Genomic DNA, 24,037 nt, shown 5'->3' with positions numbered 1-24,037 from the left:
AGGGGGCGGAGCCTCACGAGGTCGCGCTCAGTCTCTCAGGACAATTTCATCTCACGGAATGATGATAATATCAGAATTTCTCAGTAACGGTGTTCATTTCAAGTCGGACAATAATGCCTACAGAGTCAGAGTGCTGTATAGAGATGAAACAGGTATGGTTTAGTAGTTTAATTACGGTTATTATAACGTATTTGTCATCTGCTTGTATGTATCCATTATTTATTAATAGCCTACAAGTCTGCTGTCTGAATGATGATCAAACTGATGAGTTTAATAAAGTTTATTGTACATCACACAAAAGATGAAGCGTCAGTTTTACTTCAGAAAATCACCGTAAGAACTGAGTAAACACAGTAAGTTATAAGAAGTGCGCAAGTACATAAACGAATTTCGGTAGAGTTGAGGGAGCATTCCTGTGGACGGAGGTTAGTCAAAAAACTGTTCTACTGACGTCATTAAAGAAGGAAGTAGAGGGGTGTAGTCCAAACGGGCCGTTCGCTGTAGGCGACTTCTGTTAAATAAAATATCTCGCTTGGTATTGAACTTTGAGCTTTATAATTTTACAGATATTATTTATGCTCTAACAGCAACATTACACACTAACTAAAGTTTGAAACATGGGATCACGAAGAACGGGACCTTTAAAACAATATATTTAGAAATACACGAGGAAGAGTAAAAGATGACAGAATATCATTTTTGGGTCTACTGTAGGCTACCTTTACCTCCCAAATCAGTTGAGATCCATATGTTTAATAAGAGTTAAGGTCGTAGAGCACCTGCAGATTTTATAAACAATATATATTTTTTTTTTCTTTTTAGGTGAGTGACATTACCACATGTCGGAAAAGAACAGCCACTTTTCCTGCATGAAGACGCTACAAGTTTATTCAAGATGTGTAAATTACCATTTTCTATTTCTTAGTCGTTTTTGAAACTATGTATGTTTTACATGTACTTAGTTTATTTAAATAACAATAATGTTGTTGTTATTTAAATTTACACTTCCATTAATACCCCCCTCCCATGAATTACTATTCTCCCAGGATACTGATCCTGTAGATCACAGCACCAATGCACCCAAAGGTGTAAAGATTGGAATCCTTACTGTGGTCGAAGATGATGTTGCCGCTTTTACATCACTACTAAACATAACTTGGTCTGCCTTTTATTTAATTAGACTATTTAAATGATATATAATGAATCTAGGCCTATAGATAATATGTCGGGCTGATAATACTGACGCTGCTGTATTATCTTGTCTTTGTGTGGGGCCGCGGTTTCGAGCATGCTCGAACCGTGCGCTCTTGTCTGTGTGCCTTGTTTCATGTGCGGGGCATGTTGTTTCGATCCCGGCACTTTGATCTAGTTTGGTTTCAGTTCTGTGTCGAGATTTAGAAAGTCATGCTCCGTTTGTTTGTATTGTGTTGTGAGCACACAGGATGAGTTTTCGCTCGTTCTCGTGTGCTTTGTCTTGTTGTGTGAGCGTGCGGCTTCGAGTTTGCCCGGGCCGTACACTCTGTCCGCGTGTGTAGTTGTGTGTTGTGTAGCACGCGGCTTGTGTTTTTAACTGGCTGTGTGGTTTCATGTTGTCATGTTTTGTGTGAATACGCGACTTATAATTGTGTTCTTGTCTCATTCTGTTTGAGCACATGGCTTGTGATTAAGTTTGCTGGCCATGTGCTCGAGGCCTATTTGTGTTCAGCCAACAAAAAATACTTTGTTCTGTAATTCATTAGGTAAATATGACTATTTATGTTGTGACAACTTATGGTTTTAACGTAATCTTTTGAGTTGCGTGGACTCCCATCCCTGTTCATGGAGTAAAGTCAAAAACGAGCTTGCGATAGGTTGCCTTATTAATTTTAATCTTATTACTCAACTTTTTTTATAATTCATCATAAGGGTATTCATAATGCATTATAATGCACGCATAATTCCTTATACACAACATACACAATGCAACATTTAGAGAGTGCATGGGTTGACGTACAAAATGGATATGGCGCCACCCTGGCAACAGGACAACTAAACTTTTGAAAGAGCACCTCAAGGTCATTGAATGGAAATACTGGCTTGCCAGGAACCAGCCCTTACACATTCTTCATAGGATCATCATCATCATCATCATAGGATAATTTTGAAACAAATTGTACTGCCATCTGGGGCATATTTCTGAAAATAGGAGGAGAAATGGAACCATGGTTAACAGAACCCCACCTGCAGGTAATGTTTATCATGAACAACAAAACACAAACAAAACCAGATTTAATCGAAAGGGCATAAATTAGTGTTTTTAAATCTTATACCTGTCAGCCATGCTCCTTCTCCCCCCGTTATCGCCAGTCCCATGGCCAATCCAGCACCCTATGGCATCCCTGAGGATATCGTATCAGTCAGGGGCCCACAGTTAATCTCAAGAGTCTGTTGGGCATTCTTCAACTTCCTAGGTGTGACCGTGAGTCTCTCATCTGGCTTCCATCCCCAGTCGAAGGGGCAGACGGAGAGAAAGATCAAGGAAATCGGGAGATTCCTGAGAACCTTCTGCCATGGTCACCAGAACTCCTGGAGATGCACAGAATTCCCTCCACCTACATGCAACTGGACTTACACCATTCCAGTGCGTACTCAGTTACCAGCCTCCCTTGTTCCCGTGGTCCGGGGAACTGTCAGACGTACTATCTGTCAATCCCTGCTTTTGGGAGAGCGAGAGAGTCTGGGACAAGCCCCATTACCGTCTGCAAATGGCAGTGCGTCAACAAAGAATCCAGGCCAATGCTGGGTTGACCAACACTCCACAATACCAACCCGGGCAGAAGGTCTGGTTATCCACCCAGGACATCAAGATGCACTTACCTTGCAAGAAGCTTTTCCTTGCAAGTACCCTGTCCCAGATACATTGGTCCCTTTCCCATCATCCGCCAGATCAGTCCGGTCACCTATCATGCCTTGGTGGTCGCATGATGCCTTACTGTCACAGATGATCCAGGCTCCCTCATCTTTCGGTCTCTGCTTGCACCCTCGCCTGAATGCTAATCACACATACCTGGTCTGCATTAATCACTCATCAAGCCTCCTCATATAAGCACACATCTCACACCTAGTCTCCCATCACCCCACAGTTGGCTAACGATGTTTTTTGGAAACACACCCCGGAAAGCTTTCATCTGCTGTATCTCCTCTGTAAATCTTATTAACTTTCTTGGGAAAGTTAAAAAACTCCAAGTCTGCTCTGAAAAACTTGATTTAGAAGTGCATTGAAGAATGTCCTGATCTGAATCCATTTAGCCTACTGTCAAATATAAGAGTTTGGCTTATTTGGTTGGTGTGAAAGAGGTTTGCTAAACTGTTGTTGATGTGACATATGTAACTAAAAAAACATTCACTAAAGTAACATTACCATGATCTAATCTTTTCCACACACTGGTGGCAAAAGGGAGCCGTGAAAAAAACTCAGTCTCTTTTCATGTCAAGTGCAGAATTTGGTGCTTTCGATCTTCCTTCTCATAATTATAAGAAAATGAAACCATTTTAATTTACAATCACTGAATTCTAAAAGACACATTAAAAGTGCTTATTAGGTAATGTCTGTGTTTAGCTTCCTCTCTTCATAGAGCTCTCTAAATATTAATACTGTTGAGCACTGAGAGGGCACAGGAAGCCAGTGCTGCTGGATATTGTGGTAATTAATCCTGTGTCAAACGGGCAACGCTAATACTACGCATTCTCTCTGAACCCATAGATTAAATATGCAACAAGGAGTTTTCTTTGCAAAAGCAATCGGCACAAAGTAAAATAGTTTGCATGTGCAATTTAAATTATTTTATCAGTGTTACTTTGCTTTTGGTTGCCTTGAAGAAGCTAATGCTAATTAATTCTAACTAGGGCTGCAGAATAAGGCTTTTCCTTTCAAGTGCTTTCAATCCTTTTTTTTTTTTTTCAAATGTATGAAATTGTGGCTTGAAGTGCTGAAATACAGTTTTTCTGCCCTGAGAAAATCTTGCAAGTGCCCAAAAACAGCCTATTGGGAAAGACAAAAGAATAAGAGTTAAAGGATTGGAACACAATGACAGTATTTGAAATACTACTTTAACTCACTTCAAAGCTAAAAATCAAAACAAAAAAATCATTACGTTGCCTTCTATGCACACAGTATGTACAATTATCGGAAAAAAATTGCCTCTGTCAATGTTAGAATTTTGTGTGTTACTCAGTAAAAGTGGATTTTTATGCTTCTAATGTCCTCCTACATAGCCATTTTCAAATCTCCTTTGAAAAATCACAGCAGTTCAAAAATGCACAATGCTGCTCATTAGTACTACAACAAAATGATGGGTAATTTATGCAGGTCTCAGCTCACTGCTGTAAAATCTCACTTGTAATAATCTGGAAGCTCAGAGGACAGATTTCAGAGATTAAAAAAAAAAAAAAAAAAATAAAAAAAACAACACTGCATTTATTCATTTAACAGCTTCCTATAAAGTCCTGCCAAGGGACTCTCATATCAAAGGTTTCCTGAGCTGCACATGTGAGGATACTTGTAAAAGAACTTGGCAAGAACAGATTAATAGCACATTTCTCCAGTCACAATAGATATTGCACAAGACATGAATGAGTAATGCTGTCATCAACTGGATTTTTGTAATGCACTGTGCTGCATTTCATTAGTGAGGTGCAATACTTGCTCATATATGAGTTTGCGATAAATATAATATCCTGCAGTAAACATATTCTGATCCAGGGTTGTACAGCATTCAGAATTAAATTGAGAATAAACATGAACTGAAATTGAAAGAACATTTAATTTATTAATACTAAATATTAATATGTAAGACCATAAATCACTACAAATTTGAGCATTAGTTTATTTTCAACTAGGCTGAATTAAGTATCACCTAAAAAAAATATGCTTTATTGATTTCAAAAGTGATTCAATATCAATATTTTTTTTATGATTTCAAATGAAATTGTTAGCGCTTTTCCATCACACCAAATGAAACATGCCATTCCATAACCAATCTGTAATCAGTTAAATTGTCTTGGTTTACTTAAAGGAATAGTTCACTTTAAAATGAAAATTCTGTCATCATATACTCACCCTCATGTTGTTTCAAACCTGTATGAATTTCTTTCTTCTGCTGAACACAAAGGAAGATATTTAGAAGAATGTCAGTAACCAGACAGTTTCTGGGTCCCATTGACTTCCATAGTATATTTTTTTTCCTACTATGGAAGTCAATGGGACCCAGAAACTGCCTGGTTACTGACATTCTTCTAAATATCTTCCTTTCTGTTCAGCAGAAGAAAGAAATTCATACAGGTTTGAAACAACATGAGGGTGAGTATATGATGACAGAATTTTCATTTTAAAGTGAACTATTCCTTTAACTGTAACCCTGTTCCCTGAAAAAGTGGGACGACTGCATTTGATTTAGCACTCTGGGAACACTTTTTGTGTGGATATGTGTGTAATGTGTGTTGACTTTGAATTTTTTAGCCTTGGGCAGTGACGTCACTGGAATGTGTGCTCGTCAGATGCTATAATTAGAGTAATTATATCATTTTTATCATCGGCAGGTATCATTTTGTCTGAAGAGCAGCCCTGGGACATCCTCAGTGCGGCATTAAAGCGCAGCATCTCGTTCCCGCTTTTTCAGGGAACAGGGTTACAGTCAAGTAACCCGAGACATTCACTTTCAAAAGCTACACTTAATGCTGCGCTTGATTCAGTGCTCTGGGAACGAGAATACCCACTGTGCTGCACCGTGTGTTCAATTTTCTGTGTCCCGGGCTACAGAACATCCAACATTTCACTGGAAACTGCTGCTCCTGTTAGTCTGCCTTTAAAATGTCCACCTCCACTCCATTTATTATCCTAAATTAGATGCACCTGTTTGAGGTCGTTAGCTGCATAAAGACACCTGTCCACCCTATACAATCAGTAAGAATCCAACTACTAACATGGCCAAGACCAAAGAGCTGTCCAAAGACACTAGAGACAAAATTGTACACCTCCACAAGGCTGGAAAGGGCTACGGGGAAATTGCCAAGCAGCTTGGTGAAAAAAGGTCCACTGTTGGAGCAATCAAAATGGAAGAAGCTAAACATGACTGTCAATCTCCCTCGGACTGGGGCTCCATGCAAGATCTCACCTCGTGGGGTCTCAATGATCCTAAGAAAGGTGAGAAATCAGCCCAGAACTACACGGGAGGAGCTGGTCAATGACCTGAAAAGAGCTGGGACCACCGTTTCCAAGGTTACTGTTGGTAATACACTAAGACGTCATGGTTTGAAATCATGCATGGCACGGAAGGTTCCCCTGCTTAAACCAGCACATGTCAAGGCCCGTCTTAAGTTTGCCAATGACCATTTGGATGATCCAGAGGAGTCATGGGAGAAAGTCATGTGGTCAGATGAGACCAAAATAGAACTTTTTGGTCATAATTCCACTAAACGTGTTTGGAGGAAGAAGAATGATGAGTACCATCCCAAGAACACCAATCCCTACTGTGAAGCATGGGGGTGGTAGCATCATGCTTTGGGGGTGTTTTTCTGCACATGGGACAGGGCGACTGCACTGTATTAAGGAGAGGATGACCGGGGCCATGTATTGTAAGATTTTGGGGAACAACCTCCTTCCCTCAGTTAGAGCATTGAAGATGGGTCGAGGCTGGGTCTTCCAACATGACAATGACCCGAAGCACACAGCCAGGATAACCAAGGAGTGGCTCTGTAAGAAGCATATCAAGGTTCTGGCGTGGCCTAGCCAGTCTCCAGACCTAAACCCAATAGAGAATCTTTGGAGGGAGCTCAAACTCCGTGTTTCTCAGCGACAGCCCAGAAACCTGACTGATCTAGAGAAGATCTGTGTGGAGGAGTGGGCCAAAATCCCTCCTGCAGTGTGTGCAAACCTGGTGAAAAACTACAGGAAACGTTTGACCTCTGTAATTGCAAACAAAGGCTACTGTACCAAATATTAACATTGATTTTCTTAGGTGTTCAAATACTTATTCGCAGCTGTATCATACAAATAAATAGTTAAAAAATCATACATTGTGATTTCTGGATTTTTTTTTTTAGATTATGTCTCTCACACTGGACATGCACCTACGATGACAATTTCAGACCCCTCCATGATTTCTAAGTGGGAGAACTTGCAAAATAGCAGGGTGTTCAAATATTTATTTTCCTCACTGTATACACAGTTATTCAAAAGCTCTTCTTTCATGAGCTCCTATGTACATTTCTGTACAAGATTGAAAGTAATTGGCAGGGAGATTTTGAAAAATTCACAGTAAACACGAAAGCAAGATTGAAACCAAACTATAATTTTTTTTATTGCAAATAACGTTGTGAATACAGTATTACACAGTCCGAAAGAAAATAAATACATCAACTATGTTTAGTTGGACAGAAACCAAACATAATTTTGAAAAAGGTGATTATTCCAAAGGAATGGTTTATGTGTGTGTGTGTGTGTGTGTGTGTGTGTGTGTGTGTGTGTTGGTGGGCGAGATGGGTGTATCTAGGCTCCATCTCTCCTCTGGGCTGGGTCCGGCCACAATACTTCATCCACGTCACATACTATGTTCTCTCTTGCCAGACACCGTGGAAAGAACCTCCTTGTATGGCATATCCAACCTTGGATGGAGGCAGCATCTATGTCTCCACATGCCTCATCCATTGCCTGGAGAAGTGTCATGTTGACATAGGGACGATGATCATACACTTTCCAGCGCCATGTGGAGAAAAATTCCTCAATAGGGCTTAGAAATGGTGAATATGGAGGACAACAGAAAAATGGGGATGAGTAACAAACCAGTTTTGGACCTGATGGGCTCGATGAAAGCTGACATTATCCCAGATGATGACAAATCTGGCCTGATCTTCATTCGGCATTCAGACATGTGTAGTCATGTACAAAATATGCCTTCATCCACATAAAATAGCCTATCATGCCTTTATCATACTTATACGTTCGAAAAGCTGAAGCAAAATAGCAGCCCCAATGACAGTCATGTTAAAAGATCAAATTCTGTACACGCCTTATTAATAAAGCATGTAGCCTACAGAATAGCACATGAGCCCAGAATACGAATGCATTGCGTTTAATTACCCGTTAAGCATTTTCCTCCCAAAGAAAATTCTTGACTTAACTTAAAGTTTTTTCCAATTGCTAACGCACAATTTTGCAAACTAGGCTGGTTTTATCAAAATACTTAACACAATTCACAAAACCACACAACCAAAATAACTAATATATCCTGCAAAATGAAGCACTGGAACCAAAACTACACTGTTAAAAATTTGCTGTAGTTTTGCAGCTGTTTGCCAGTAACTTACTGTAGATTTAAATGTATGTTATTTACTGGCAACAGTTTGTTCAAAGTTAAATGAACATTAAACATTAACAAGTCTTTGTCTTTAAAGAATAAAATTATAAAATAACAATCTAATGCAAAGCATTCTGGGAACCAGAAATCTTCATCATCCTTTTTCTGTTTTTTTCCTTCAGATTTTGGTTCCCAGAATGCTTTGCATGAGGATGTTATTTTAGTTTTATTCTGTAAAGATAAAGACTTGTTAATGTTTAATGTTCATTTAATTTTGAACAAATTGTTGCCAGTAAATAACATAATTTTAAATCTACAGTAAGTTACTGGCAAGTAGCTGCCAGTAATACTGTAATTTCTACAGATTTTTCTAACAGTGTACATATAGCATTATCAAAATCAAACTTTTGCACGAAATGGCACACACTTCATTCATATTACCAGATTTTTGTTTAACCAACTACACACTGTTGAGCATAATGAAAAGCACTCTCATCTTTAGTATGCTCTGCCATAATACTTAAATTGTTCATATTGTAGAAAATTCTTCAGATTGTTCACATGCACAGAAATATTTGCAGATACACACACATGCTGTTGAAACATTTATTTATTCAGTAATTTATTCAGTCTGTGCAACATATGCACAGCAGATATATTTACATTGGACTGAACAAAAATATGCTCACAAAAAAACAGTAAACTGAAAAAGATTGAAGTGTTAACAATTAACCATTGAGGTGTTTGGCCAGGTGGCACATGTATTGACCAATTAACTCATGTAGTGTCATTTTGAATGGCAATGTTTTGAAATGGCAAACATGTGACTTTATGTCAGATTGTTGTGTCTTACACAGAGAACCATGTTCAGTGCATTTAAAAAGTGCCATTTTGAATTGCAAAATGTGTGTAAAGCAGAAAATGTGTTTAGACTTTTGGAGACTTGAGTAGAGATTTTGCTCTCTGTGTGTCAGTTTAAATAATTGTGCTGTGCATGCCATTTTAGTGTGTTAGCAAATGGAAAAAAACTGTAATAGGCTAGACAGTGATATTAAAATATAAAATTCTGTACACACCTTATTAATAAACCATACTATGTACAGAAAAGCAGATGAGCCCAGAATATGAACGCAACACATTTAATTGCGTTAAGCGTTTTCCTCCCATAGAAAACCGTTATTATACAGAAAATGCTTAACGTGGCTTTCTATTGTATAAAAATATAAATATTGCACATAGTTATAATAATAATAATAATATAAAGAAATACAACACTTTCAGTTTTGCTTTAAATAAATTAGTTTAGGCTTTAAAATAAATATTGTGTGTGGGCTAATTAATTCCACAATAATATGTTTATTTTATAGGCTACTTATTTTTCATTTTTGTTTTGTATTGAATACCATTTAAAGGATTTGTTGTGGAAACCGCAATGCCATCCTCCCATATAAAAAGCCATGTTAAGCGTTTTCTTTATAATAAGGGTTTTCTATGGGAGGAAAACGCTTAACGTGTAATTAAACACAATGCATTCGTATTCTGGCCTCATGTCCTATTCTGTAGGCTACTGTACATATGCTTTATTAATAAGGTGTTTACAGAATTTGATCTCGACTGTCTTAGTACATTAAGCCACGTTAAGCGTTTTTCATGTTAAAGGAGAACTCCGGTCAATTTTTATACAAAGCCTCTTAACATCCTTGATGTGTCATTACAAGTGCCCAGCCATGTGAGTGATTCCTTCTGCAGTAGATGTGAAAGATATGAATAAAAATGATGTTATTTCAGCCAGCGTTCATACCTGTATTTACATCCTGTTTTCGGTTGAAGTCCACAGTAGTCGACTGTCGAGTTCGAGCGCATGATCGTACGTACTAAACCTATGCGCGTGAACTCGACAATCGATTACTGTGGACTTCAACCGAAAACAGGATGTAAATACAGGTATGAGCACTGGCTGAAATAACATCATTTTTATTCATATCTTTCACATCTACTGCAGTCAGATTCACCCGCATTCACTCTAAAGGAATCACTCACATGGCTGGGCACTTGTAATGACACATCAAGGATGTTAAGAGGCTAAAAGCAGGTTTAAAACTTGCCCCATTTAAGTCAACAGGGTGCAAATTTTAAAAAGAGGATAACACGGTGTAGGCAACACCGATTTTTGTCGTTGTTCTCTGTACTGACAGCACTCCAAATTTACAAAAAAATGAGCTCAATGTTAAAACTGACCGGAGTTCTCCTTTAAGAGTTAGAATGTCTTGTATTGGGGGCTGCTACTTTGCTTCACCTTTTCGAACATAGAAGTATGATAAAGGCATGATAGGCTATACGTTTTATGTGAATAAAGGCATATTTTGTACATGACTACACATGTCCTAAGAAAATATGCCATTTTAACGAAATAACATCTCGTTATTACGAGAAAAGATGAAAACGACATCTCGTTATTACAAGAAAAGATCATTAAAATGACATAACATCTCATTATTATGACATAATTGAGTGGAAAAATATGGATGTGGCAGCAATGTGGCACCATATATTACGTATTTTGCGAATTGTTATAGCATTATTGGCCAAAACCAAATTCACAATAGCCGTCTCTTGACCTAGTCCACCATGAAACCTTCGCCTTTCCACTCTGTAGAAGATTCAAGAACAGTGTGAGTGTGTGCCATAAACTGTAACATAATATATACTATTTTATACAATATAGTCAGAATGTCTTCTTACAGTCAGCTGTTGTTGTACAGTATGATAACCTGCCAGACTGTGACCAATCATGCAGTGCGCTGCAGTAAATGGATGCATGGGTGCTAAAATATATGTATTATAGTATACTGTATGTTCTGCTGAAATAGCTATTGTGTGTACATTAGAACATGTGTACATTACAGTAGATTGTTACATACCTGTTCTAATTTCTAGTTTAAATCATACCCGCCACTGTAAATGGACTCTCTGTCCAGCCTCTCTCATTGTTACAGTTTTTACCAACTGCTTACACACAAAATCTTTTCATGTCACACGATTTTTGAAACCTCTCACTCAAAGTGCAAAACTACATGCTAAATCTCCAAAACCATAAGCTATTTCTCAGCCTTCGACTCAGTTTTCAATTGCATAAAACACTTTTTTCAAAACACTACACACAATTCTCTACCTAAAACACAAAGATCTATTAGGAAGTGACTTGCTTTCCTTTTCCAAACACAACCAATCAAAATGCTACACTTATTCACCAGGTCACACAGACACACTCCTCACATGTGCAAACACTAATTCCTTAACTGATCACTAACCAATCACTGCTTTACTGTAGTATAGGCCTAAATAGGTCAAAGGTCAGATGATCTGTTTTGAACAATGGATTCCTGGGACCCCCCCCGGGACCCCCCCACACAATTGTGTTCTTTACTGTATTCTAAAGAATATACTTTTGGTTTACAGTACATTTTCTGAAAGCATGCCTCATATTCTCAGAACTCTACACACAAATCAAAAAACACACACACACACACACTCACAATGGGCAAAACCCCTCAATTCTCCTGCAAAATTAAACTTTACATTCAAAACAATGTTATTTCTTCTCAAAATGGTATTTTGTTTTCAAATGACACATATAAACCATCATATGAAGAACCACTTGAACACTGATGTGCTCAGTGTAAAACACTATGATGAATGCAAAACACTTCTTCTCCATTCATCATAATGACTTAGGCCTTTTTTGGTTCAGTGTTACACTTACTACAGACAGTACATACATAAGTGTGTTGTAAAATATTTGAGAATATTGTTTTTATACTCAGAACACACAAAAACACAGTAAAAGATATATTTTATTTTTCCCACAAAAACAATGTACACAGTGTACATCCCAACCAACACAAAGTAGGACATACAGTGGTCTACATACAAAACAACAGAAGAATTGACTGTATACAGTTACAGTAAAAAAAAAAAAATCCAATGTTGGCATCCATTGCTCCATTGAAGAGCTCACCTGGACCTTTTATGCTAAAGCTCTGATTGCTAATTGTAAAACTGTGTGACGGGTGTTTGCCCATGTGATGAGTCAGTGTGCATATTTGAATGGCAGTGTGTTCCTTGTGAAAACAAGAGATTTTCTGCATGAAAATTGTGCCAAAAGCAGAGAATTGTGTGTAGTGTTTTGAAAAAAGTGTGTTTTAGAACTGCAATTTGAGTGTAAAGCAGGAATTGTGCTTGTAGTTTAGCAGAATTGGTTCAGGGGGTTGGTGAATGAGTTACATGTTGTGGTCATTGTGTCTCAAGTACCAGTATTTGTGTGTAAACAATTGAGAAAAACTGTAAATATTTTCTGTTTCTACATTGCATTGGTGTTTACAGTGTACTTGTTACACCAGATTACTTTCACTGTAGAACATTGTATTGAAATGTAGATATAAGCCTATGAAAGACCAAAGAGCTTTAGATTTAGAACAGCAGTGTTTACATGGTATATCCAAAAATGTACTATTATGAAAGAAGTGTTTGCCATTTGATGCAAATGCTTCATTCTGACATGTGTTTATGGCATTTTGAATGCAGTGTTGCATTTTGAAGGAGATGTGAGGCATTTTGCATTTTGTGTGTGCAGTTTTGAGAATTGTGTGTAGAGTTTTGAAAAAAGGAGACTTAGTTTTGAAAACGTGTGTAAGCAATTGGTAAAAACTGTAATGTGGTTGATCACATGATCAGTGACATTAGCCCTATCTCATCAGAGACCACACTTCTTGTCCCTGGTCTTTGTCCTCCTCCTCTTCCCCATCCGACTCATCCTCTTCCTCCCCTTCCAACTCCTCCTCTTGCTCCTCTTTGAACTCCTCCTCCTCTAATTTTAACCCTGCCTCGTCCTCTGGCTCTCCCTCCAACTCCCCTTATTCTGTCTGCATTGTTTGCATCCATTGTTCAAAACGAGAATTCTAAAGCCATGGCTGGTTGGTGTTAAGTAAAGCAATGAGTGTTTGCACATGTGAGGAGTTAATGTGAGGCACTGCAGTATTAGTGTGGCATTTTGATATTGTTTGAAAAAGGAAATCAAGATACTTCCTGTTAGATTTTTGTGTGTTACATTGAGAATTGTGTGTTGTGGTTTGCAAAAAGTGTCAAAGGCCAAGATTTAGTGTATGGTTTTGCAGATTTGGTGTTTGGTTCTGGTTTTTGAGTGTCAGGTTTCAGAAATTGTGTGACAAGTAAGGATTTTGTGTGTAAGCAGTTGAGAAAAAAAAGGGGCTGCTGAGAGCGACGAGTAGGTCCCTAGTCTTCACAAGGGGGAGCATGTCTCGCCACACTCTGCTTTTGAGCCTTTATTTCAGCAGGTCAGCCTGGTATGCCTGTAACACTGCCATAGTGTGCAGAGCAGCACCAGTTTGACCCGCTGACCGAAACGCCTTCCCCACCAGCGTGGATGTTATTATGCACGGCTTGGTGGGGAGCGGTGACTTATTAAGCAACGATGAGCTCAACAGAAGAGATAGCCCGCAAGCGTCTTTTTGGACTGGGGCATCGTATAACCACATGCCCTTGCACCCAACGATAGTCGAATAAGTTGACATCGAGGGCACAAGGACACACGAAGAATAAGGTTTTTGCCATGAATGAGTTAACGTCACAGAGATCCTCAAGAGTGGGCAGTCTAGCTGTAATCTGGCCACTGCACGAGTCACAACCTCGAGTTAGGGATGTAACGATTCACTCAACTCACGATGCGATACACGATACTGATTTCACGATATGATTTTCTCACAATTTTTTTTTACAAAATTAGATTTAAGAACAATTATAAATGAAAAAGTGTCCTTTTATTATTTCCCAGGCAAAATGTTGCACATTTCTTTGTAAAAATTGAAATATATTTTGTCAAATAATAAAACTAACTACATTTACATTTATGCATTTGGCAGACGCTTTTATCCAAAGCAACTTGCATTGCATTTCAAGGTACACATTTACATTGCTATCAATTCTAGCTTTCCCTGGGAATCAAACCCATGACCTTGGCGTTGCAAGCATCAACGCTCTACTGTTTGAGCTACAGGAAAGCTTTGATTACATTGAAATTGTACTTTTTTTTTTACTTTAACTACATTGAAATTTTAAAACAAATCCCCAAAATGTCCCTCCAATGAGATCTTCCCATGCTGCTTTCTTGGAAGGAGGTTGTTTTCAGTCTTTCTGTCTGTCTGGTCAAGAAGCTGCTCTGCGTCAGGGGGATGGACACTGGTACATTCTTCACCCTCACCCGTCAGCCTGAGTCACACATATACACACAGTATGGTCTGAAGACAAAAAGACCCGCCGATGCACCTGTGGCACATCTAATTATAGCCTCTGACGAGCACGTATTCCAATGATGTCATTGTCCGATGCTATAAAAGTTAAACATCAATTCCATTAACGTGTTACACACATATATTCATACCATGTCACACAAAAAGTGTTTACAGAGCTCTGAATCAAGCGCAGCATTGTAGCTTTTGAAAGGGAACAAGTGGTTTGTAACCGGACCATAACAAATGCTACTGGTACTATTACCCACTATTCTTAGAACCATTCAGTCCAATGAGGGAAGAAGTCTTTTGCAAACACATCAAAAAATTGCCATTTAGTTACACCATGAGAATTGGTGCAAGTATTTAGTCTTAAAAACTGCAGCTGTGGATGAAATCCCTGACTGCACTTCCAAACTGATAATTTCACTCTCCAGTTAACACTCATTTAGCTTCTCGTTGAGTGAGTGCTGGACACCAAGACACACCACCACATTTTGTTTCACTGTCTCTCTTTCCCTCCATCTAATTAATGTAGCCTTGTTGAACTAAAATACTATTGCCACGTTTCTTTATCTTCATCCATTTAAAGGCATGTGAATTTAGAAGAATCAAGCTGGCAGATGTTGTCTCTTGAGAGCCATTAGTTTGTCTAACTTAGTGAGAACATGATCAAAGGCTCTTTCAATGGCCACATGAAAAGCCATATGCTGCTGGCCAGATGACAGTCAAGAGTTGTGTTCTCCCATCTCCCTCTTATTAATGTCATTGTGCCACTGCGCTGCCCCTCACCCCAACACAAATAGAGCTAATAGTGCAGACCATTTACATACTGTATGCATGTATTTTCAGGCACATCAGAAGATGATTCTTTCTCTCTCTCTCTCTTCTCTTTCTGTGTCCTGGTGCCTAAATAGTAGCCTGGTAATACCAAACTCTGCTATTTCGCTTTGCTTCGTAGACAGAGTCTGGAAGGGCATAATTGAAAAGCGTTTTGAAAAGCGAAAAGGGGGGGGGGGGGGATGCTTGTCTGAAGTTTAAAATCATTGGTTACCCGTAAGCCAATCACATAATGTTTGGTTATGACGTGTGTTATGCGCAGGCTTAGCCGCATCTAACTTCCACTGTAAACACATGTATGATGCGAAAACAAAATACCGGAGTGAGCATGGCTGTGAACGACTTTTGCAGATTATGTGAAGTAAATCTACGCATCCACGGTACAATCAGCGTCTTCGTCACGGCTCTCAGCCCGCCCTCTGTTCGTTGATTGGCCGGCTGTTTTGAGGCCGGAGGAAAACGGGGAGATAGGTCGCTATCTCAGACTGAGTACAGAAGCCAACTGAAATTGAGCGGAAGTACGAAGTCTGACGTAGTCAGGCTACCTATATAGACCCTAATCTGAAAAGGTCACTCACATAAGATGTAGCCTCCAGTCATATTGTGGCAGAAATAAGGAACTACATTGACCAAAACGGTGAGACGGAAGGATGTAGCGGGATTATTTAAGCAACAGGTGTGTGGGGTTAAAGCGGGGAAGTTTGAAAGACACAAAGAGTGAACGTGAACTGGACGAGTTTGAGCTGCTGGAGTTTTAAACAAGACTGAGTTATCTGGTGATTCAAAGCATTTCGCTGGCTGCACTGTGGAAGAGTGTTGGGATTATCGCTGTCTCGATTCCTGAAGGACACTCATCGGAGTTTCCAATACAACGGTGCCGAAAAGGATGAACTCGATTGAAGATTGCTGTGTTTCTAAGTATTTCGCTGGCTGCGCTGTGAAAGAGTGTCTGGATTATCATTGTTACTATTCCTGAAAGACACTCGTTATCAGAGGTGCCTGGGCTGAGCGGAAGCTGAATGTTGCAACACTGTGAGTGAGTTACCTCTTTTTCATTGTGGACTGTGAGAAGACAAGACACTGTGTGTCAGACTCCAGGTAGGACTGGAACAGTACGCTCTTCCTCTTAAACTATTCACTCGCTCTCAACCTACAAAAAAAGATGCTACAAACTAAGATCACCTACACCACACACACACACACACACACACACACACACACACACACACACACACACACGCACACAAATTTACATTTAGTCATTCAGCAGATGCCTTTGTCCAAAGCGACTTACAAATGAGGACTAAATTAAGTGAGTCATCGTGAAGTGGCAAAAACAACAAAAGAAGTTCTCAAAATACAAAGTTCAGGCATTGCTCAGAGTAGCATCAGCCAGACAAAGGAGGATTAATGGAAAAGGATTTTTTTTTTCTTTTTTTTTTTTTTTATGAGGTTAAGTGCTCACGGAAGAGATGAGTTTTCAGTTTTCTTTTGAATGTTGTCAGGGATTCTGCATTCCGGATGAGGGTGGAGATCATTCCACCAGCATGGAACCGTGAATGAGAATGTTCTGGAGAGTGATTTTGTGGCTCTCTGTGATGGTACCACAAGCCGTCGCTCATTGACCGATCGTAGGCTTCTGGTAGGGATGTAGACTCATAGGAGTGAGTGAAAGTAGGAGGGAGCTGAGCCTGTGGTAGATCTGTAAGCAAGTGTCAATGCCTTGAACTTGATGCGAGCAGCGAGAGGTAGCCAGTGCAAAGTGATGAACAGAGGAGTGACGTGGGCCCTTTTGGGCTCGTTGAAGACAAGACGGGCTGCAGCATTCTGAATCATTTGTAGAGGTTAAGTTGCACATGATGGAAGTCCAGCCAGAAGAGCATTGCAGTAATCAAGCCTAGAAATGACCAGGGCCTGGACGAGAAGTTGTGTTGCATGCTCAGTTATGAAAGCCTGATCTTCCTGATGTTGTGCAGTGCAAACCTGCATGATCGAGCTGTCTTTGTAATGTGGTCAGTGAAGGTCATCAAAGATTACTCCAAGATTTCTGACTGACCTTGATGGGGTGATTGATGATTAATCTAGCTGGATAGTGAAGTCGTGCTGTAGAGATAGATTGGCAGGGAGGCAGAGAAGCCCAGTCTTTGCCAGGTTGAGCTACAGGTGATGTTCCTTCATCCATGCCTAGATGTCCGCCTGACAGCTTGAGATCTGTGCAGCTACTGTGGGATCATCTGGTTGAAATGAGAGGAAGAGCTGTGTGTCATCAGCATAGCAATGGTAAGAGAAACCATGTGCCTGTATGATGTGTCCCAGTGATGTGGTGTAAATGGAGAAGAGGAGGGGTCCAAACACTGAACCCTGAGGAACCCCTGTGGTCAGCTGATGTGCTTTGGATACCTTGCCTCTCCATGCAACCCTGAAGGATCTACCTGTGAGATAGGACTCAAACCAGTGGAGGGAAGTTCCTGTGATGCCCAGTGATGAGAGGATGGACAGAAGGATCTGATGATTCACAGTGTAGAAGGCAGCAGACAGATCCAGGTGGACAGAATGATCTGATGATTCACAGTGTCGAAGGCAGCAGACAGATCCAGGAGAATAAGAACTGATGATTTGGAAGCAGCTTTTGCTGCTGTAAAGCCAAAACAATATCTGTTCCTTTAATTTCCTATTATCACTGTGAAGCTGCTTTAAAACAATCTATATTGTTAATAGCGCTATATAAATGAAGGTGACTTGACTCAACACGAGAAGCGGGAGTGGGATCATTAATGATTTTTTTTTAATGAGGTTAAGTGCTCATGGAAGAGATGAGTTTTCAGTTGTCTTTTGAATGTTGTTCACTCGCTGCTCACATCAAGTTCAAGGCATTGACACTTGCTTACAGATCTACCATAGGCTCAGCTCCCTCCTACTTTCACTCACTCCTACGAGTCTACATCCCTACCTCCTAGATAGCAGTTTTGAGTCGTTAGGCTTTTTGTAAGCCTCCTTGGCAAGATATCCTGAGCTTAGGACATTGTTAGGCTGCCTTGCTTTAGAGAGTTGAGGTCTCCATCTTCAGAGCTCAGCTAGGCATAATGCCTGTGAGCCTCCTTGGCTACTGCCTTTACAGTAGTGGAGCATTGCTAGGCCTCTTCATTATAGAAAGTCATTCTTCTGAGGCCTCTGCTCCCTACAGCTTCTGCCCAGATAGCGAGTCCAAGTTGTTAAGTTTTAAGAAGCCTCCTTGGTAAGCTTTTCTGAACCTAGGATGTCATTAGGCCATCTCTCGCTTTAGAGTCGTCATTCTGAGGTCTCCATCCTCAGAGCTCAGCTAGGCAGTGTGCTATGTTGCTAGGCTCTCTGTGAGCCTCCTTGGCTACTGACTTTAGAGGAGTGGAGCATTGCCAGGTCTCCTCTCGTTATAGAAAGTCACCTTGGATGTAGCTAGGGCTCCCCCCCCCCCCCCCTCTCTCTCTCTCTCTCTCTCTCTCTCTCTCTCTCTCTCGCTCTCTCTCAGAGAGAGAGCGAGAGAGAGAGAGTCGTTATCATAAGGCTTCTATCCTCCAAGCTCAGCCTGGGATTAAGTTATTAGGCTCCTTGCAAGATGTCCTGAGCGTGGGGCTCCTCTTGATTTAGAGTCGTCATGTTAAGGCATCCACTCCTAGAGCTCGGCCAGACAGTTTGCTAAGTTGTTAGGCTTTCTAATCTCTTCCGGTGGCGCTGCTCTGCTGGCGACTCGGACTCTGTAGCGCGTGCTTCGACTCTCCTGATACTGATTTTACTTTCATTTATTTTTTATTTTGATTTAAACTTGCCTCTTAAAAATGGTAACACGCAAGGCAGTTCAAAGATTGTTGCTCGTTTGGATACTGATCCTGGTTCTGGCGTTCGTAATCTGCCACACTGACGCCAATCACTTACACAAGAGCCGCTCTTCAGCTGCTTCGATTCCCTGGAACAGCTATAGCACCGGACCCGCTGGGTTTACCATTCGACGTGAGAAGGTTGTCGGCTAAACGATGCCAGAGGAGAGTAGGACAAAGAGCCGGCATTCGGTTGCGCCTTCGGCGTCGAGGAAACAGACCTCCCTTGTCTGGAATAATTATGAGCAATGTAAGATCTCTACAGAACAAAATTGAGGAGCTGCGTGTAAAATCCAAAGTCTGCTTTGAATACAGAGAAGCGGGCCTCATAGTTCTCTCAGAAACATGGCTACAGCCTAGTATGGCCATCTCGCAGTTTGAAGTGGATGGCTTCTCCCTGGTTTAGGCCAATCGTTCGGCAGCATCGGGCAAGAACCGAGGTGGAGGTTCGTGCGTGTTTGTGAATGATAACTGGTGCACCCAGTTCACTGTGAGATCTATAATATGTAACTCTGATATTGAACTGCTTTGTCTAAGTTTAAGGCCGTTCTATCTTCCAAGAGAGTTTGGAAGCATAATCTTATATGGGACTTACGTTCCACCCTCTGGTAATGCAGTAAGAGCAGCGGAGCAAATTAATGACCATGTTCAACAACAACTTCAACGTTCACCCAATGCACCTGTTTTTATACTGGCCGATTTTAGTCACTGTAAACTGGAACTGTCACTTCCTGGATTTGAGCAATACGTTAAGTGTACCACAAGAGACAACAGAATCTTAGATAAATGCTATGGGAATGTTAAAGGGCCCATATTATCGATTTTTGAAAATGACCTTTCATGTAGTGTGTAACATAGCTCTAAGTGAATGAAAACATCCTGCAAAGTGCACCGTAAGTTATTGTCTTTCAAAAGTAAGAGTCGACTCTGAGTCAATGAAATGAATTGTTTTTCAAACGAGTCATAAGCAGTGGCGGCGTTTCACAAAAACTTAGAGTATGGCATTCCCTCTGGGCATACATAGAACAACGACATTACCGAACGATATACCTCACATTATACCAAACAAAATGAACGATGCACTATTAACTCTATTGCACTATTAATTAAAACTCACAATGAACAGCATTAAATATAAAAACACATGCCTTAAATACATAAATATCTCATTATTTTGACGTAACTCGTTGTTTCGACTTAAGGGCACATTCTAATATGCATTAAGCCACATTTAGCTTTCTTATAATGGTTTTCAATGGGAGGAACATGCTTAACGTGAAATTAAACGCGTTGCGTTCATATTCTGGACTCAGATTTTTAGTATACTTTATTATAATTTTAGTGTCATAATGATTAATAAATGCACGCACAATTATCCGTGAACTTGATAAATGTTGCAGATGTTATCCACAAACAAATTGCTTTCAACTTATGTGTGCAAAATTCAGAATTCAACGAATGTGCAGGAATTTGTGCAAATAGAGACATTTTTGTGAATAAAATGTTTTATTTTGTATTAGTGATAATAATGACACGTGTGCATTTATTGACGTCTTTTCTGAGTCGAACTCATTTGAGTGTATTCGGCAATGCTTAACGTATAATTAAACGCGTTGAGTTTATATTCTAGGCTCATCAGATTTTTTTTTGTACATAGTATAGGCTACTTTATTAGTATGTTTTTTACTGTGTTTAGTCTGTTAATAACACGTCTCTTTATGTTAAGGTTAATTTCGATGTGCCACTAGAGGACAGAATAAGACAGGGAATTAAATAGCGCATTGTAGCCTAGTTATGTTGACCTACTGTTTTCATAACACTGGATATTCTACTAATTCATACTTTTCTAAAATGTTGAATAATGGCAATTAACTTATTTAGCAATTACATATAGTTTTGTGCATTGAATATAAAAACACTTGCCTTACCTTTTGGTTGCAGTGCAGTTTTTATTGCATAAGTGGGTAGCGGCGAAGTCGGTGAAGTGCGAAGTGGTGACAAGCTCATCCAGATCAAAACATTTCACCAACTCTTTCTCCACAGACATGAGCATTAAGTGGCTTAGTCTCTCATCGCCCATTGTCCTCAGATATGTTTTTACTTGTTTAAAGACAGAAAAAAAGCGTTCGTTGGAAGCTGATCGGTAGGGTCAGCGCGATTTGGAATAGTTTTATTAATTCATTGTAGGCCACAGGTAGAGACTGCAACTGAATGAAATCTGACAAAATAGACGTGTAGAAATGTTGTCATTGGTTGGTTTTTCATCACATTTTAAAAAAAATCCTTGCAGAGCTGACCTGAGATTCAAGGATGACTTCATCAACATGTGCAGGGTAGCAATCTGCAAATGCAGCAATTTTCACTGAATCCATGTACAAATTTGGTGAGCTTTTGTCAAAGCCCTCTAGCGAGTGTAAAAGGGCATCGTTGTTGTGAACCAGCGACAGAATTCAGCAACAAAACAATCAATGACAGAGAAGTACACTCTTTTCACACTGTCTGCTCCCATGTTCTCTCCCACAGCCTCCCATTCATTGTCTGATCTGATGGTGTGAAGGTGCTCTTTGGTGCTTCTGATCAGAGCCACTGCTTTAAGGACAACAAGGCATGACTGCTGTAGCTGTTCAGACAGACCAAATGTGATAACCAATACCTTTTCAACAATGTGAAGATTGACAATAAAAATGTATGACTCTAATTTTGCCTTAAGTCCAGCACCCTCGACTGACCCATCCTTGTGGGCTGCAGCAGTTGCATCCAAAACAGCCATAACTGCCTCATAGCGCAATGCTAGTTTTTGTACCGCTCTGTACCAGTACAGCCACCGAGTTATGCATGTCTGTTCCAGCTGTAGCACTTTTTGTCCAAGGTGCTTTTGCGCTTCAATGAACATTCCATGCCTTGTGTTACTATTTGCGATGAAAGTGTATAATGTTTGGAGCACATAAAAAAAGTCTGACAGTTCGGGAATATTCCTAATAGTGTTCACAAGAACTAAATTCAATCTGTGGGCATAGCAATGAGTATAAGCTGCATGAGGCACTTTCTCCTTAATCTTAGCCTGAACTCCATTGACTGATCCCTGTATAACACTGGCACCATTGTAACATTGTCCAATGCAAAATTGCTTGTCTATACCAAACTCAGTTAGCTTGTCAACAATAAATGTATAAAGTGAATCTGCAGAGAGGTCTTGCATACGAAAAGCTCCGAGAGCACACTCTTTTATTACACCAGAGTGTACGTACCGCAAAAGAACTGCAAGCTGCTCCTTTTTGGAAAGGTCTTTGGTTTCATCCACTAACAGTGCAAAAACTTGGCCTCTTTGACTTCGACAATTGTCTTCACAATTTTGTTCCCAAACACTGTCAAGTCAAGTCAAGTCAAGTCAACTTTATTTATATAGCGCTTTTCACAATACAGATTGTATCAAAGCAGCTTCACAGTATTAAAGGGGTGATGAACTGAGAAATCAAAGTTTCCTTGAGCTTTTGACATATAAGAGATCATCATACTATAATAATATCCTGTAAGTTTCAGAACTGAAAACTACCTTGTTAGTCCAATAAAAGCTTTTATAGACATCAGGCTCAGCAAACGACTCGTTTTTCAAAGTGGGGAACTATGACGTCAAAGAGGATAAAACACCGCCTCCACAAAAGAAGATCAACGCCTACTTCAACACGGCCTGTTTAGCCCCGCCCACCGATTCGCCCAAGCACAGCGCGAGCCGCGAGAGCTTATCTGGACACTTACCAAACTCGTGATGAAATAATGACACTGTTACACTACACAACGAAGCTCTTACTGTGTACTCACATCGTGTTTGCATTGTGATTTGGTGTAAGCATTTGTGAGAGTGCAAAAATTGCGTTGCAATGATAAGATCTTTATTCACGTGATCAACAGACTGTCTGTCATCTGCTCAGTCAAAGCTCATCATGCTGCAACCTTTCATGTGATGGAATAGATTTAAATATAATGCTTTAAACGATACTTTTCACGATTTGTTAATCTCGATAGCTGTAATAGTAAAAACGTAGTAAAAGTTTTCGAGAGAGTTCATGTAATACTAGCTATTTCATTGCAAGCATGTCAGCCAATCACAGCAGTGGGCGTTTACACTGCAGTCTCACAGCAGACACGCCCCTTAAAACGGAGCGTTCAAATCTGAGGCAGAAATCAGGCTTGGAAAAATGGCTTTTATTTATAAATTATGACAATTTTTTATGTAAAAATCATACTAACATTATAAGGGCACCCCAGGCAACATTATAAAATAATAAAACAATCCAGTTCATGACCCCTTTAAATAAGATAGTACATCAGTGTTTGTTTCTAGTGTAAAACGTCCACGTTTGGTAATGCTCATCAATAGTATTGTTGATTGATTAATTAAATTAAGTATCCCCAACTGAGCAAGCCAAAGGCAACAGTGGCAAGGAACCGAAAAACTCCATCAGGTGACCTAAAGGAGAAAAAAAAACCTTGGGAGAACCCAGGCTCAGTCGGGGGCCAGTTCTCCTCTGGTGTTTATGAACTAGAGACCGGATTTAACTGTAAGATTAAAAATATTATATGAATGCCTGGCTGAAGAGATGCGTCTTTAATCTAGTTTTAAACTGGGAGAGCGAGTCTGAGCAACGAACAGTATCAGGAAGGCTATTCCAGAGTTTTGGAGCTAAATGTGAAAATGATCTCCCTCCTT

This window comes from Squalius cephalus, assembly GCF_949319135.1.
Source record: "Squalius cephalus genome assembly, chromosome: 3".
NCBI classification, from domain to species: domain Eukaryota; kingdom Metazoa; phylum Chordata; class Actinopteri; order Cypriniformes; family Leuciscidae; genus Squalius; species Squalius cephalus.
The sequence above is the reverse complement of the archived record's forward strand: the minus strand, read 5'-3'. Positions refer to the sequence as shown.